Here is an 18133-nt window from a genome sequence, read left to right on the forward strand (position 1 = left end):
TAACCAACTAAAGAGAGATACTTCCACACTGCAACCATCTTATATGATAACTTCCCTACTCATGATATGACACTACTTGATAGTAAAAAGGTAAAATATAGTGATGATGTGATACCGCGGCACTCCCCCCAAGCTTGGAACAAACCAAGGGGGTGCCAATACCAATGATGAATTACTCCTTCGGCGGTGGCGGTGGGACAACCTTGATGGGAGTGAGGAACCGCTCTAGCATTCTGCGAAGTCGGTTATTCTCCTCCTGAAGTATCTCCACCTCCCTTCTCAGAGCACGGTATTGATCACAAAACTCATCGGTAACCCGTAAAGCCTCTTCCAAAGCAGGGAAAGAGTTGAGGCTAGGAGCAGGTGGTAAGGGTCCCTGTAAGTTATGAGAAAAAGAACGTCGAGTGTTAACCGATCCCACCAAGATTTGCTTACTCCCAACAGCTTGCTGCTCTCTTTTTATTGATGACATCTTCTTCACTTCTTACTTGACACTCTCATCCATCTCTTTCCACTCAGGATCTTGAATATCTTCCTCCGAAAGCCCCTTGCCCTTGTTTTGGAGACCATGGTGCTTCTAGATCAAAAATAGATCCTGGCAGAAAACAGCTCGAAACAAAACACGACGAGAAAACGATATAAGGACCTCTAGGGGTCCGGGAGATTATATAGCAAAAAATTTCACGACAGAAGGAAAGTACCAGGTCGAACCGGAGTAGAAAAGGGACTCCGAGAGGCTGTCCTCATAGGGCGGCGCGGCCAAGGTGGGGCCCGCGCTGGCCTATGGGGGCACGCCCTCGTGCGTCTCCTCCGCTTCGTTTTGATCTCGTAATTTTTCATATTTTCCAAAAATAGCAAAAACATTGTTCGGAAAGTTAAACGCAGACTTTTTATTACCAGAACTGTTACCTATTCAAAGTCGAACTCTGCAGAACTGTCAATTTGATCTTTGATGAAAGCTTCCAGAGTCACCACTCGAATAACATCAACATCTTCATTATAAGAATCTCCAGAAATATAATGCTTGAGTCTTTGTCCATTCACCACTTGTGTGGCATCACCTTTCAGAGAACCAATTTTTATTGCCCCTGAACGATACACCTCCACAATGACATATGGTCCTTCCCATTTTGAGAGTAATTTCCCTGCAAAAAATCTGAGACGAGACCGATACAATAGGACTTTATCTCCAACATTAAATTCTCTTTTGATAATTCTTCTATCATGCCATTTCTTAACTTTCTCCTTAAAAAGTTTAGCATTTTCATAAGCTTCACTTCTCCATTCATCTAGAGAACTCAATTGTAGCAATCTCTTCTTACCGGCAAGTTTAGGATCTTTATTAAGTTCTCTTACAGCCCAATAAGCTTTGTGCTCTAGTTCTAAAGGTAAATGACAAGCTTTTCCATAAACCATTTTATAAGGTGATATCCCCATAGGATTTTTATAAGCAGTTCTATAAGCCCATAGTGCTTCCTTCAACTTACTAGCCCAGTTCTTTCTAGATTTATTAACAGTCTTTTGCAAGATAGATTTAATTTCTCTGTTTGACAATTCTACTTGCCCACTAGTTTGAGGATGATAAGCGGAAGCAATCCTATGATTAATACCATATTTAGAAAGAGTTTTTCTAAAACCACCATGAATAAAATGAGAACCTCCATCAGTCATAAGATATCTAGGAACTCTAAATCTAGGAAAAAATAATATATAAAAGCATTCTTAAAGAGGTCTCACCATCAACACTTTTTGTGGGTATGGCTTCCACCCATTTAGTAACATAATCAATAGCGACAAGTATATGAGTGTTACCTTCTGAAGAAGGGAAAGGACCCATGAAGTCAAATCCCCAACAATCAAATGGCTCAATAACAAGAGTATAATTCATAGGCATTTCATTGCGTCTGGAGATATTACCAACCCTTTGACATTCATCACAAGATAAAATAAACTTTCTTGCATCTTTAAAGAGAGTCGGCCAATAGAAACCTGATTGCAGAACCTTTTGCGCGGTTCTATCTCCGGCGTGATGTCCTCCATAAACACTACCATGACACATACTCAATATCTCTTGTTGTTCATATTCGGAAACACATCTTCGCATAATACCATCCACTCCTTCTTTATATAAGTGTGGATCATCCCAAAAATAATGCCTCAAGTCATAAAAGAATTTCCTCCTTTGTTGAGCTGAAAAGCTTGGAGGCAAGTACTTGGAAAAAATAAAGTTAGCATAATCAGCATACCAAGGACTATCTCGCGAGCTCACCTTTACTAAAGCCAATTATTCATTTGGAAAACTATCATTAACAGGAACAGGATCATAAGCAATATTTTCCAATCTAGATAAGTTATCAGCAACAGGATTATCAGCACCTTTCCTATCTATAATATGCAAATCAAATTCTTGCAAAAGAAGCACCCATCTAATAAGCCTTGGCTTAGCATCTTTCTTTTCCATAAGGTACCTAATTGCAGCATGATCAGTATGAATCCTATCTTTTGAATCAACAATATAAGGTCTAAACTTGTCACAAGCAAAGACTACAGCTAGTAATTCTTTTTCAGTTGTAGCATAATTTCATTGAGCAGCATCAAGAGTTTTACTAGCATAATGAATAACATTCAATTTTTTATCTACTCGCTGTCCAAGAACAGCACCTACAGCAAAATCACTAGCATCACACATAATTTCAAAAGGTAAGTTCCAATCAGGAGGCTCAACTACAGGAGCGGTTGTTAAGGCTTTCTTTAGAGTTTCAAAAGCTTCCTTACAATCATCATCAAAAACAAAAGGTACATCTTTTTGAAGAAGATTAGTAAGGGGCTTTGAAGATTTAGAGAAATCTTTAATAAATCTCCTATAAAAAACCAGCATGACCAAGAACACTACGAATACCTTTAACATTCCTCGGATAGGGCATCTTCTCAATTGCTTCAACTTTAGCTCTATCAACTTCAATACCTCTCTCAGAAATTTTATGTCCTAATACAATTCCTTCATTAACCATAAAGTGGCATTTCTCCCAATTAAGAACAAGGTTAGTTTCTTCACATCTCTGCAAAACTTTATCAAGGTTTCGCAAGCAATTATCGAAAGAATTCCAATAGACAGAAAAATCATCCATGAATACCTCTACAATCTTTTCACAAAAGCCATGAAAAATAGCAGACATGCATCTTTGAAAAGTAGCAGGAGCATTACATAAACCAAAAGGCATACGCCTATAAGCATAAGTTCCATAGGGACAAGTGAAGGTGGTTTTCTCTTGATCTTTAGTTTTAACAGCAATTTGTGAAAACCCAGAATAACCATCAAGAAAGCAAAAATGAGTATTTTTAGACAACCTTTCTAACATTTGATCAATCAAAGGTAAAGGGTAATGATCTTTCTTAGTAACTTTATTAACTTTTCGATAATCAATGCACATTCTATACCCTACAACTACTCTTTGAGGGATGAGCTCATCATTATCATTAGGTACAACAGTTATTCCTCCTTTCTTAGGAACACAATGCACATGACTAACCCATCTACTGTCAGCAATAGGATATATAATACCTGCTTCAAGAAGTTTTAATACCTCATTCCTTACCACATCCTTCATCTTAGGAATTAGACGACGCTGATGTTCAACAACAGGATTTGCATCATCTTCCATGTCGATGGCATGTTGGCAAATAGAGGGAGAAATCCCCTTGAAGTCATCAAGAGTGTAGCCAATAGCTCCTCGGTGTTTCTTCAATATTTCCAATAACCTTTCTTCCTCAAAATCTGAAAGCTTAGAACTAATAATAACATGATATATTTTCTTATCATCAATATGAGCATACTTAAGATTATCAGGCAACGGTTTTAAATCAAAAACAGGACCTTCCTTTGGTGGTGGTGTTGTACCTAGATCTTCAACCGGTAAGTCATGTTTAAGAATAGGTTGATGAAGGAAAACTTCATCAAGCTCATTCCTTTCTTCCCTAAAGACTTCACTCTCACTATCCTCCAAATGTTGCTGCAAAGGATCATTAGGAGCAAGAGCAATAGATGCACACTGTTCAACTCTAAAATCATTATTAGGTAATTCAGCTTTATAAGGAGCTTTAGCAAATTTAGAGAAATTAAACTCATAAGATTCACCAGCAAATTTAGTTAGAATTTTCTCCTTCTTGCAATCTATAACAGCTCCACAAGTATTTAGAAAAGGTCTACCAAAAATGATAGGACAAGACTTACTAGCAGCAGAACCAAGTACCAAAAAGTCAGCAGGATATTTAATCTTACCACATAGAACTTCCACATCTCGAACAATACCAATAGAATAGATAGTTTCTCTATTTGCTAGCCAAATAACCACATCAATATCTTCAAGTTCACAAGAACCAATTTCATGCATGATTTCCGTGTAAAGCTCATAAGGAATGGCACTAATACTTGCACCAATATCGCATAAACCATAATAACAATGATCACCAATTCTAACAGAGAGCATAGGAACACTGGCTTTCCTAGACTTATTAGGATGTGAAACAATATTAGAAGCATCTTTACAGAAAATGATATGACCATCTTCTACATTTTCAGTCACAAGATCTTTAACTATTGCAATAGCAGGTTCAACCTTTATTTGCTCTTCAGGTTCTATAGGTTTCTTTGCACTTTTATTAACCACACTAGTTATAACAGAATACTCCTTCATTTTAACAGGAAAAAGAGTTTTTTCAATATAAGCTTCAGGAAGAATATGATCAACAGTTTTAATTTAACACATTTACCTACAGGTGAATCAATTTTATCTTTGTAGGGTTCATGATACTTACTAAAATTCTTCCTAGGCAACTCAAAATGAGAGTCAAAAGCTTCATAAAAGTTTGCAACAACTTGAGAGTCAAGACCATAAATAGCACTCATATTACGAAATTTATCAGTATCCATAAAAGTTTCAATGCATTCATAATCATAATTTATACCTGACTCTCTATCTTTGTCGTTCACCCATCCTTCAGTATTTTCCTGAATCCGATCAAGAAGGTCCCGTTTAAACTCTTCTTTGTTGTGTGTGAATGATCCAGAACAAGAAGTATCCAGCAAGGTTTTATCTTGAAAAGAAAGTCTTGCATAGAAATTATCAATAATGATATTACCAGGAAGCTCATGAATGGGGCATTTGAGCATTAAAGACTTCAATATCCCCCATGCTTGGGCAATACTCTCTCCATCATGAGGCTAGAAATTATATATGCGGTTTCGGTCTTTGTGAATTTCACTTGGAGGATAGAATTTAGAATAAAATAGAGGCACAATATCCTTCCAATCAAGAGAATCCCCATTCTTCAGCAATTTGTACCAATGCGCCGCTTTACCAGACAATGATATAGAGAATAGTTTCTTCCTAACTTCATCCATAGCAATACCTGCACACTTGAATAACCCGCATAATACATGTAAAAACAGTAAATGATCTCCAGGATGGACAGTTCCATCCCCTTCATAGCGGTTATCCACAACACGTTCAATAATTTTCATAGGTATTTTGTATGGAACCTCTTTCTCACCTGGCGCGTCATCCACTACCTTTGCAGTAGTAGTAGATTTTCCAAATAGGAATTCAAGAGAAGATCTCTCCATAATGAATTATAGCAGCAGGCAGAAATAAAATCAGCACGTACAGTAAAAGTTTTCCTTACCAATTCCACTTACCAATAGCGCTTCACTCCCCGGCAACGGCGCCAGAAAATAGTCTTGATGACCCACAAGTATAGGGGGTGTATCGTAGTACTTTCGATAAATAAGAGTGTCGAACGCAACAAGGAGCAGAAGGTGTTGACAAGCAGTTTCGATGAAGGATTCACTGTAAATGCTCACAGACAGGTATTCAGGGGGGTTTTGATATAGCAGATAAATAAAATACAAGAAAGTAAAATGCGAGAGTAATAGTTGCAGTGAGTGGCCCAATCCTTTTTAGCACAAAGGACAAGCCGGTTTGTTTACTTATGATGACCAAACGTTCTTGAGGACACACGGGAATTTAGTCTAGTCCTTTCGCTTCATATAGTTGATTAATCTTCATTGTGTTGATAAGTGTTGTGTGGGTGAACCTATGCTAATGTGCCGCCCTTCCTAGGACTAATACATACTTGTGATTAAACCCCTTACAAGCATCCGCAAATACAAGAAAGTAATTAAGATAAATCTAACCACAGCCTTAAACTCTGAGATCCTGCTATCACTCCTGCATCGATATACCAACGGGGGTTCAGGTTGCTGTCACTCCGGCAACCCCACAATTAGCAAACGAATACAAGATGCATTCCCCTAGGCCCATAAAGGTGAAGTATCATGTAGTCGACGTTCACATGACACCACTAGAAGAATAACACCACAACTTAAATATCAAACCATTAAATATTACTCAACATAGTTCACCACTAACATTTAGACTTCACCCATGTCCTCAAGAACTAAACGAACTACTCACGAGACATCATATGGAACAGGATCAGAGGTGATATGATGATGAATAACAATCTGAACATAAACCTTGGTTCAATGGTTTCACTCAATAGCATCAATAACAAGAAGTAATCAACACCGGGAGAGTTTCCCCTATGAAATAATCAAGATTCAACCCTAGATGTTACAGTGCAGACGAGGTGCAGCGGTGGAGATGACGGTGTCGGTGGTGGAGATGATGGTGATGATGATCCCAATGAAGTCCAGCTCGATGACGGTGATGATGGCGTCGATTTCCTCCTCCGGGAGGAAATTTCCCCGGCGGATTTCAGCCTGCCGGAGAGCTCTTTTCTCTCTGGTGTTTTCCGCCCCGCAGAGGCTGCTATGTCTATTCGTGATGCCTCCCAGTACCTTAGGTTTTCGGGTAGATGAAGTACGCGAAGGAGAGACGGCCGAGGGGGGCTGTGGGCCCCCTCCCCACAAGGCGGCGTGGCCAGGGTGGAGCCCGCGCCGGCCTATGGGGGGGCCATGGCGGCCCTCCTCGGTCCCTCCTTTTGGCTGGCTCCTTCTTCTGGAGAAATAATACTTTCTGTGTATTTTCCGTCAGTTGTTGATCTTCAGAAATATCGTATCCTGACGGTGCTTTTTCCAGCAGAATCCTGACTCCGGTGAGTAATTCTCCAATAATCATGAATCATGCAAAATAGGTGAAATAACATAAGTATCATCTCTAAATACGAAATATATGAATGAATAACAGTAAATTATGATATAAAATAGTGATGCAAAATGGACGTATCAAAGGTCTGAACTTATCACAAGCAAAGATCACAAATAAAAATTCGTTTTCAGTAGTGGCATAATTTCTTTGGTCGCCATCAAGAGTCTTACTAGCATAATATATAACATTTAATTTATTATCAACTCTCTGTCCCAACACAGCGCCTATGGCATAATCACTTTCATCACACATAATTTCAAAAGGGAAATTCCAATCAGGCGGTTGAATTATAGGAGCACTTATTAAAGCATTTTTTAAAACATTAAAAGACTCCACACAATCATCATCAAAAGAAAAAGGAACATCCTTTTGCAAAAGATTAGTAAGAGGCATTGATATTTGAGAAAAATCCTTAATGGATCTTCTGAAAAACCCAACATGCCCAAGAAAACTTCCTATACCTTTACTCTCCCGCGGATATGGTAGCTTCTCTATGGCTTCAATCTTCATGCAGTCCACTTCAATGCCTCTTCCAGATACTCGATTACCAAGGACTACACCTTCTGTAACCATAAAGTGGCACTTCTCCCAATTAAGGACTAGGTGTTGATCCTCACACCGCCACAAAACTTTGTTAAGATTGAATAGGCAATTATCAAAGGAGTTACCATAGACAGAAAAAACATCATAAATACTTCCATAATATTTTCAATATAATCAGCGAATATAGCATTCGTGCATCTTTAAAACGTAGCAGGAGCATTACATAAACCAAAAGGCATTCTTCTATAAGCAAAAGTACCAAAGGGACAAGTAAAAGTAGTCTTTTCTTGATCATCTTTGTGCAAAGTATTTGAGAAAAACCAGAATAACCATCAAGGTAACAAAAGTGTGAATGCTTAGGTAATATTTCTAACATTTGATTAATAAAAGGTAAAGGATAATGGTCCTTTCGAGTGGCTTTATTTAATTTCCTGAAATCGATACACATCCTATAACCAGTAATAGTACGATGAGCAACAAGTTCATTTTCATCATTTGGAACCACAATGATTCCATCTTTCTTAGTTTACCCATTTACTATCAGCTATAGGATAAATAATACCATCTTCTATTAGTTTGATTACCTCTTTCTTACCGCTTCCTTCTTTTTTGGATGAAGACGGCATTGATAGTCAACATTGGGTTTCACATCTTCTTCCAAATTAATTTTATGAATGCATAGAGTTTGACTTATACCTTTAAGGTCATCAAGAGAATATCCAATAGCCGGCCTATGAGGATGCAATAACTCCAGTAATTTTGGTTCTTCTCCTCCTGAAAAGATTAGCACTAATAATAACATGATATATATTTTTCTCATCAAGGTATGCATATTTCATATCATTAGGAAAATGTTTTAATTCAAAACTAGGATCTTATTTGGGTGGTGGTAACACTCCAAGATTATCAGGGGGAATATGCAATTGTAAATGCGGTGGCTGTTGAAATAAAATTTGTTCTAATGCTTCTCTTTCTTTATTACTATGTGGTTCCTCTTGATTAACTACATACCGTTCCACCGCGTCCTATGAAGAAATGCCACAGAGGCAAGAGTTTCCACAATATCTTTTTGAAACTTTTCGTTTTCTAAATGCTTATCAGTAAACTTAGAAAAATTAAACTCTAACCTTTCTCGAGCACATTTAATAAACACTCTCTCTTTTGGCAAATCAATTTCAGCACCAACAGTATGTAAGAAAGGTTTACCAAATGTAATAGGACAAAATGCATCTTGGGAGCAACCAAGCACAATAAAATCAGCGGGATACTTAATCTCCCCTACTAATACTTTAACGCCTCTTACCATACCAAGATGACTAATAAATTCTCTATTAGCAAGTTGAATAGCTATACCGGTTTCCTCAATGTGTATGAGATCAATATCGGGCTTGATTTCAAAATAAAGAGAAGATGGTATCACACTTATACTTGCTCCAATATCACAAAGACCATGATAACACGAAGTTCCAATAGCACAAGATATAATAGGTTTACCAATTCTAGTAGTCTTACCTTGAATTACCTTAGTGGAATCTTCGCATAAATAAACATCACAAGGAGTTTCTTCATTTAATTCCTTCATGGCCGAAATTTGATGCTTCACATAGATTTGTTCATAAGGCTCATGGCATCTTTTAGCACTCTTATTTGCAACAACTGTGAGCAAATTTTCTTTCACCCTGTTCGGATATGGAGGAGATTCCACATATTCTTCTATAATAACGGATGAAGTTTGCTGAACCTGTTTCTCAACTTTAGCAATATATGGTGAAGTTTTAAAATGTTCATTAAATACCTTAGATCCTTTCTTAGGGACATTCAAATGGTTAGCAAAAGATTTAGAAACTTCTACTAAAATAAGAGGATCAAGACCAAACCTATCCTTCAGTTCTTCAAACAATATATTAGTAGAGAAATTCTCTACATATTCATATTCAAAATCAAAACGAGGTTCATTATGATACGGGGTGGCCTTCGGACACCACCGCCTCAAGACCGACAAGCCCTCCTCGTGGTCCAATGACACGAGCTCGAACCCAAGCCCTACGCCAAGAGGTGAATTCGCTCCTCTCCACGTACTCCTTTGACACCCCTTTGGATGGCTTGCTACTTCATGCCAATACCCTATGTTCAATCAGGTACATCGACCAAGAAGCGAGCCATGAAGACCAAGCCAATGGAGAGAGAGCTGGAAATGACGAAGATGGAGCTACAGCTGCCAGGCCGGAACTTCCGCCCTCCAGGACCGGAACTTCCGCCCAGATACCCTCCAGATGCTCTCCAGATGCCTTCCAGCGCCCAGCAAAATGGATCAGGCCGGAACTTCCGCCCCGAGGGACCGGAACTTCCGCCCACCGGAACTTCCGCCCAAGTTCCGCCCAAGTTCCGAAAGTCGGCGAAAACCTTACTGGATGTTACTGCGGAACAATGGCGCAATTCCGGAACAAGGCCGGAACTTGGCCGGAACTTCTGCCCCGACCGGAACTTCCGCCCCTCCAGACCAGGAACTTCCGCTCGACCGGAACTTCCGCCCAAGTTGACCGGAACTTCCGCCCCATCGAACTTCAGCACAACAGCACTTTTAGTTGTAACTTATCCCTTCGCCCCACCTACTATAAATAGCCTTGTTGGCTCAGATCTGAGATTAGACTTGATGTGAAATTAAACCTGAGCTTAGCTCACCCTTGTGGGAACCCTACCTAGATCTATGATCTTGTACCCACCCGGGCTCCTTATCGACTTGTCAAGATCTCTTTGGTAACTTCTACCGTGTGTTTGATCTTTTGCTTGCACTTCTACCTATTTGGTCTTTTGCTTGCACTTCTATCAACCTTCCGGTCTTTTCACCCTTCTAGATCTTGCGAGCTTCGATTTGTCGATCTCTTTGCGGGACTTCTACCGGAAGGTCTTTTCTCGCAACCTCTATCGAGTAGGTGTATCAGGCCTACGAGGGAAAACCGGCTTGTGTGCGTGTGTGTGTTGTATCCCCACAATTCCCCCTCGCGTTCTTCGTGTTCATCGCGTTCATCCACCTACCCCCACGAGTTCCACCCAAATCCGTGAAGATCGGGCACATCCTTGGACTTAGTCCACATCATATGGTATCAGCAGCTCTTTGGTTGCCACGGATTTGACCCCCACATCCCCCAATTCCACAAATTTCGCCCAAAAAAAAAATTTCCAAAAAATTTCCCAAAAAATAGCCCCAAATTGGCCTTGGATCGATCTCTCGATTTGTTGAGTTATTTGTGGTTTTGCTCCAATAGAAACTTGTCTTTGGTGTTGATCTGCAATTCCCCCACCTTCCCACAGCTTCTAGTGCCAAATTTTCCTCGAACTCGAAGGATTTCGGCCCGGATTTCCGCCCAAATCGATGAACAACACGCAGATCTGATTGCGACCGGAAGTTCCGCCCGGCAGGACCGGAAGTTCCGCCCGGGACAGGAAGTTCCGCCCCTCAGGACCGGAAGTTCCGCCTGGCCGAAATTTTGACAGCAACCTTCGTTTTTCGTTTTGGTACTAACCCCCTTGTGTTTGGACTTCGGTTTGAGTGCCATTTCAGCTACCACAAAGCTTCCGCAACATCGACAACGACGACGGCACCCCGAGGATTCAAGCGGTTCATTTGACACCTCCACCATAGCAAGTTCAAGATCGTCGGCCACCATCATCAAGTGGTATAACTTTCTCCTAACTTGTAGCCCTAGCCTCTTTTGCGTACCTTTCCTATCGAGAGTGGCTTTCTAGTGTTGCGAAGCATTGCGCAAGCGTCCCGACCGTGAGGGTGTGCGTGTGTTGAGCAAAGCTTTGAAGCAAGCTCGTGTGAAAAGATAAGCAAAAGAAGTGTGACATACTTACATAGATAGTAGTATCCTTACATAGTGAGAAAAAGAAAAAGAAAAATACAAAAAGAGAAAAAGAAAAAAAAAGTGTGTGAGTGACACCTATACACAAAAGAGTCCAAAGCTTTTAAGCAAAAGAGAGAAAAGAGAAGAGAGGCGTCTTGCGCAAATCTTGTTGCTTCTCAATTTTGCAACCAAGCCACGGTCTCTCTTGTGTTGGTGTGACACCGAGCTAGTAGTCTTCGTTAGGACCATTTTGTTCTTGCTCATTTTCCAAGTCGCGCTAACCCCATTTTGTCCCACGCGTGTGTTCCTCATTGTGTATGCCTTTTGTGATCACCGCCTTTGACTTGTGACTTTTGGATCTTACCCACTTTTGACAATAGACTTTTCGTTTGGTTCTTCCATTTGGCTTTCCACATCCATACCTAACACCATATAGAGTTTTTGTTTTGTGTGTGTAACCGGTTGTTCCTCACCTTGATACACCTTTTCGATTTTGGTTTGCAAGTTTTGACATTCTTGGTAGTCTTTCCTAACCACCCACCACATAGTTCTTGTTTTAGTTGTAACCATGTCTAGTGGAGAAGGGAACCAACTACCGATGATGCGGCACCAACATTGGATAGCTACTCAAGCCGTCCACGCCAAGCTAAATCAATTTGAAGCCATGCTCAAGGATACCAATGTCCGCTATGAAGAAAGAGCTCAAGTGCAAAGGAATGACCTCAACAATCAAGTGCAAGACCTCAATGAGAAGATTGAAACTCAAGGCAATGAGTTGAAGGCCACACTTGCCATACAAGGTCAAGAGACAAGGGAAATGAAGACGGCGTTGGACAATATCCTCCACACACTCAACCGTCAAGAAGAGAGAAGGAACCACTCAAGGTCTTCGCGCTCTCATAGCTCAAGGTCAAGAGCTCCTACACCGTCTCGCCATGATTCTAATGAAGACCCACGCCACCATAATGTGGATGTCCAAGTGCTTCACCAACAAGCTCAAGAAGCGGAGCAAGCTCGACTTCGACTTGTCCAAGAGCGTCAACGCCTTGAAGAAGAGCACCTTCACCAAGAGAATCTCAATGCTCAATTCCAACAAGAGCAAGAACGCCTTCGCCATGATCAAGAGCTAGTTCGAGCAAGGGAACAAGAGCGCCTCCGCAATGAACAACAAGCACTTGAAGAACAAGAGCGGCAACAACAAGCACAAGAAGCTCAAGCTAGAAGACAACGCCTTCATGATGAAGAAGCGAGGCAAGCGCGCCAAGAGCGCCAAATCATCAATGTTGTTCATCCGCAACGCCCTCAAGGTCAAGATAATCGCCGCCATCATGATGATCGCCCTCATGCTAGAAGACCTCCTCCAAGGGCACGAAATGAAGAATCAAGTCATCACCAAGCATCAAGTGAAGAAAGTGTGATGCCTCGACGACGCCACAACAATGATGATCAAGATGAAGGTCATGGAAGACCACCTCCTCGTCAACAACATAGCAACAACAATAGAGATGCTCAAGGTCCACAACATCCACCTCAACAACGTCAAGATATTGGTGAAGAAAGACCACCTCCTAGGCGCAATGACCGCAATGAAGAGGAAATCTTTGGGAAGCTCAAGTTCACCATGCCCAAATTCCACGGAGAAGAAGACCCCGATGCATACCTCTCTTGGGTTCTCAAGGTTGACAAGATATTCCGCATACACAACTTCTCCGAAGCAAAGAAAGTGGCCATGGCATCACTAGAGTTTGAAGGGTATGCAAATGTTTGGTCGGAAGAAGTGAACAAGAAGCGTGACAAGGAAGATCTAGACCCCATTGCTACATGGGAAGAGATGCAAGAAGTCATGCACAAACGCTTTGTGCCCAACCATCACAAACGCGACCTCTTCAACAAGCTTACCCAACTCAAGCAAAGCTACAAGTCCGTTGAGGAGTACTACAAGGAGATGCACATGACCATGATGAGTGCCCATGTGGACGAGCGAGAAGAGCAAACAATGGCAAGATTCTTGAATGGATTGAACATTCCCGTCAAGAGGATAGTGGAATTCTTGCCTTACACCAACATGGTTGAATTGCTTCATCAAGCTACAAGAGCCGAGCGCCAAGTGCGAGAAGACATAGCAAGTGCAAAAACAAAGTCCTTCTTCGCCGCGCGCAATGCAACAAATACCTCCTCAAGCATCAAGAACACAAGTGCTATTGCTCCCAAGGATCCTCTTAAGCAAATGAAGAGTGCCTTCAAGACAACAAGCTTCAAGCCGGATCAATCAACTATGTCCTCCAAAGCTTCCACGGGATCTAGTAACATCACATGCTTCAAGTGTGGAGCTCAAGGACATAAATCCTTTGAATGCAAGAACACAAGAGTTATGATAACTCGAGATGATGGAGATGTGGAGTACTTGAGTGAAGGCGAATATGAAGCCTTGGTACAAGCCGCAACCAATCATGAAGATGATGACTTGGAAGACCAAGAGCAAGTCCTATGTGTGCATGATGCAAGCCCGTCCCTTGTGGTGACCAAAGTGTTGACAACCCATGCACTTCCCAATGAAGATCAAAGGTGCAACATCTTCCAAACAAGAGCCGGAATCAATGGCAAGTCAATAAAGGTTATCATCGATGGAGGGAGTTGCCACAATCTTGCAAGCACCGAACTATGCTCCAAGCTCAACCTCACACTCCGGAAACACCCCCATCCTTACCATGTGCAATGGCTAAGTGACAATGGAAATGTCAAGATACAACACACCGTCTCCGTATCCTTCAAGATTGGCGCCTATGAAGACACCGTTGATTGTGATGTAGTGCCCATGACGGTGTGCCACATGCTACTTGGTCGCCCTTGGCAATATGACAAAAGAGCAAGCCATGATGGCTACACAAATGCCTATAGCTTCAAGGTCGGTGACAAGACGTTCATCCTATGCCCAATGACTCCTAGCCAAGTAATTGCGGACAATGCAAAGGCTTTAGCGAGGGCTAAGGAAGCTACCATCACTAGTGAGATGAGTGGTGAGAGAGTGACCCACCAAAAGGAAAGTGAGCGCCACAAGCCATATACGAGTGAGATGAAGAGTGTCCTCATAGCTACCAAGAGTGAGATGAGAGAATTGCACCACAACCCATCCACCATATTACACTACGTGCTCATTTGCAAGGGACCATCCTCGGAGACTAACAACTTAACAACACTTCCTTCGTCTTTGTTGTCTCTTTTGAAGGAGTTCCAAGATGTCTTCCCCGACGAGCTTCCTCATGGACTACCACCGCTTCGAGGGATTGAGCACCGCATCGACCTCATACCCGGCGCTCCTCTACCAAACCGCGCCGCCTACCGCACCAACCCCGAAGACACAAAGGAGATCTAACGACAAATACAAGACCTCCTCGAAAAAGAGTATGTTCGTGAAAGCTTAAGCCCTTGTGCGGTTCCCGTGATTCTTGTTCCTAAACCGGATGAGACGCAACGAATGTGTATGGATTGTCGCCCCATCAATGCCATTACCGTTCGATACCGCCATCCCATTCCACGTTTAGATGACATGCTTGATGAATTGAGCGGCGCCACGATTTTCTCTAAGATTGATTTGCGTAGTGGCTACCATCAAATCCGCATGGCAATAGGTGATGAATGGAAGACGGCATTCAAGACCAAACTTGGTCTCTATGAATGGCTTGTCATGCCATTTGGTCTTTCAAATGCTCCATCTACTTTCATGTGACTCATGAATCACATCTTGCGTCCTCTCATTGGCAAGAGTGTGGTTGTCTATTTCGATGATATTCTCATTTATAGCAAAAACCTCGAGGACCATGTGCAACATGTGAGAGAAGTCTTGTGCATCTTGCGTCATGAAAAGCTTTATGCTAACCTCCCCAAGTGCACCTTTGCTCAAAACAAATTGGTTTTCCTTGGCTTTGTGGTTTCCGCTAATGGTATTGAAGTTGATTCTTCTAAGGTTGAGGCCATCCACAATTGGCCCACTCCTACCAATGTTGCTCAAGTCCGAAGTTTCCATGGACTTGCCGGTTTTTACCGCCGCTTTGTGAAAGATTTTAGCACCATTGCTTGCCCTTTGAATGAGCTTACCAAGAAGAATGTTTCGTTTGTTTGGGGCAAGGCCCAACAAAATGCTTTTGATGAGTTGAAGAAACGCCTTACCGAGGCACCACTCCTTGTTCTTCCAAACTTTTCCAAAACTTTTGAGATTGAGTGCGATGCAAGTGGACTCGGTATTGGTGGAGTGCTTATGCAAGATGGAAAACCTGTGGCATACTATAGCGAGAAGTTAGATGGCGCACGCCTCAACTATCCTATATATGACAAGGAACTTTACGCTTTGGTTCGTGTTCTTGAAGTTTGGCAACACTATCTTTGGCCAAAAGAGTTTATTATCCACTCTGACCATGAGTCTTTGAAATATTTGAAAAGTCAACACAATTTGAACAAAAGACATGCAAAGTGGGTTGAGTTCATTGAGTCCTTTCCATATGTGATCAAATACAAGAAGGGCAAGGACAATGTTGTGGCGGATGCTCTTTCCCGCAAACTCACCCTCTTACTCACTCGCTTGGATATTAGTGTTTTGGGTCTTGATGAAATCAAAGATTTATATGCTTCCGATGTTTTCTTTGGCCCAATCTTTGCAAAGTGTTCTAGTGAGAAGGGCATCGATGATTTCTATTTGCACCAAGGATTCTTGTTCAAGGGCAACAAACTTTGTATTCCTATGTCTTCGCTTCGCCTTTTGCTCTTACAAGAATCGCATGGTGGTGGTCTTATGGGACACTTTGGAAGAGAGAAGACATATGCCATGCTCTCCACTCACTATTATTGGCCAAGAATGTACCGCGACGTGGAGCGCCTTTGCCGACGGTGTACAACATGCTTACAAGCTAAGTCTACCTCCAACCCTTATGGTCTTTACACTCCATTGCCTATTCCATATGCACCATGGACCGATATTAGCATGGATTTCGTTCTAGGCTTGCCTCGCACTAAGCATGGTCATGATTCTATATTTGTGGTAGTGGATAGATTCTCTAAGATGCTCATTTCATACCTTGCCATAAGAGCGACGATGCTTCACACATTGCTTCATTGTTTTTCAGGGAAATTGTTCGCCTACATGGAGTACCGCAAAGCATTGTGTCGGATCGAGACGTCAAGTTCATGAGTTATCTTTGGAAGTCACTCATGGCAAAGTTTGGAGTGAAGCTCTTATTCTCATCATCCTCGCACCCGCAAACGGACGGCCAAACGGAAGTGGTCAATAGAAGCCTATCTTCTCTTCTACGCATCCTCGTGAAGAAAAACTTGAAGTCATGGGAAGAGTGCCTTCCACACGCGGAGTTCGCCTACAACCGCGCCAAGCACTCGACAACATCAAGGAATCCCTTCATGGTCGTCTACGGGTTTGAGCCGCTCACGGCACTCGACATACTACCACTTCCACTTCATGAGCGGACAAACATGGACTTCGACAAGCGCACCGCCGCCGTGAAGAAGCTACATGAAGATACAAGGGCAACAATCGAGCAACAAGTTCTTCGTCAAGCAACATGCCTCAACATGAAGAAAAAGGCACGGATCTTCAACGAAGGGGACCTAGTGTGGATACATCTTCGCAAGGACCGTTTCCCTCAAGAAAGAAACTCCAAGCTCAAGCCCCGAGGTGATGGTCCCTTCAAGGTCCTCAAGCGAATCAACGACAACGCCTACGTCATCGACATACCAACATCCAAGTACTTGGTGAGCAACACATTCAATGTGTCCGACCTCTCGCCATACCATGAAGTTGAAGAGACGTTAGAGTCGAGGACGACTCTTTCCCAAGGGGGGGAGATGATATGGGGTGGCCTTCGGACACCACCGCCTCAAGACCGACAAGCCCTCCTCGTGGTCCAATGACACGAGCTCGAGCCCAAGCCCTACGCCAAGAGGTGAATTCGCTCCTCTCCACGTACTCCTTTGACACCCCTTTGGATGGCTTGCTACTTCATGCCAATACCCTATGTTCAATCAGGTACATCGACCAAGAAGCGAGCCATGAAGACCAAGCCAATGGAGAGAGAGCTGGAAATGACGAAGATGGAGCTACAGCTGCCAGGCCGGAACTTCCGCCCTCCAGGACCGGAACTTCCGCCCAGATACCCTCCAGATGCTCTCCAGATGCCTTCCAGCGCCCAGCAAAATGGATCAGGCCGGAACTTCCGCCCCGAGGGACCGGAACTTCCGCCCACCGGAACTTCCGCCCAAGTTCCGCCCAAGTTCCAAAAGTCGGCGAAAACCTTACTGGATGTTACTGCGGAACAATGGCGCAATTCCGGAACAAGGCCGGAACTTGGCCGGAACTTCCGCCCCGACCGGAACTTCCGCCCCTCCAGACCGGAACTTCCGCCCCTGACCGGAACTTCCGCCCCATCGAACTTCAGCACAACAGCACTTTTAGTTGTAACTTATCCCTTCGCCCCACCTACTATAAATAGCCTTGTTGGCTCAGATCTGAGATTAGACTTGATGTGAAATTAAACCTGAGCCTATTTGGTCTTTTGCTTGCACTTCTAT

The sequence above is a fragment of the Lolium perenne genome, chromosome 3 (genome assembly GCF_019359855.2).
Source record: "Lolium perenne isolate Kyuss_39 chromosome 3, Kyuss_2.0, whole genome shotgun sequence".
Taxonomy (NCBI): Eukaryota; Viridiplantae; Streptophyta; class Magnoliopsida; order Poales; family Poaceae; genus Lolium; species Lolium perenne.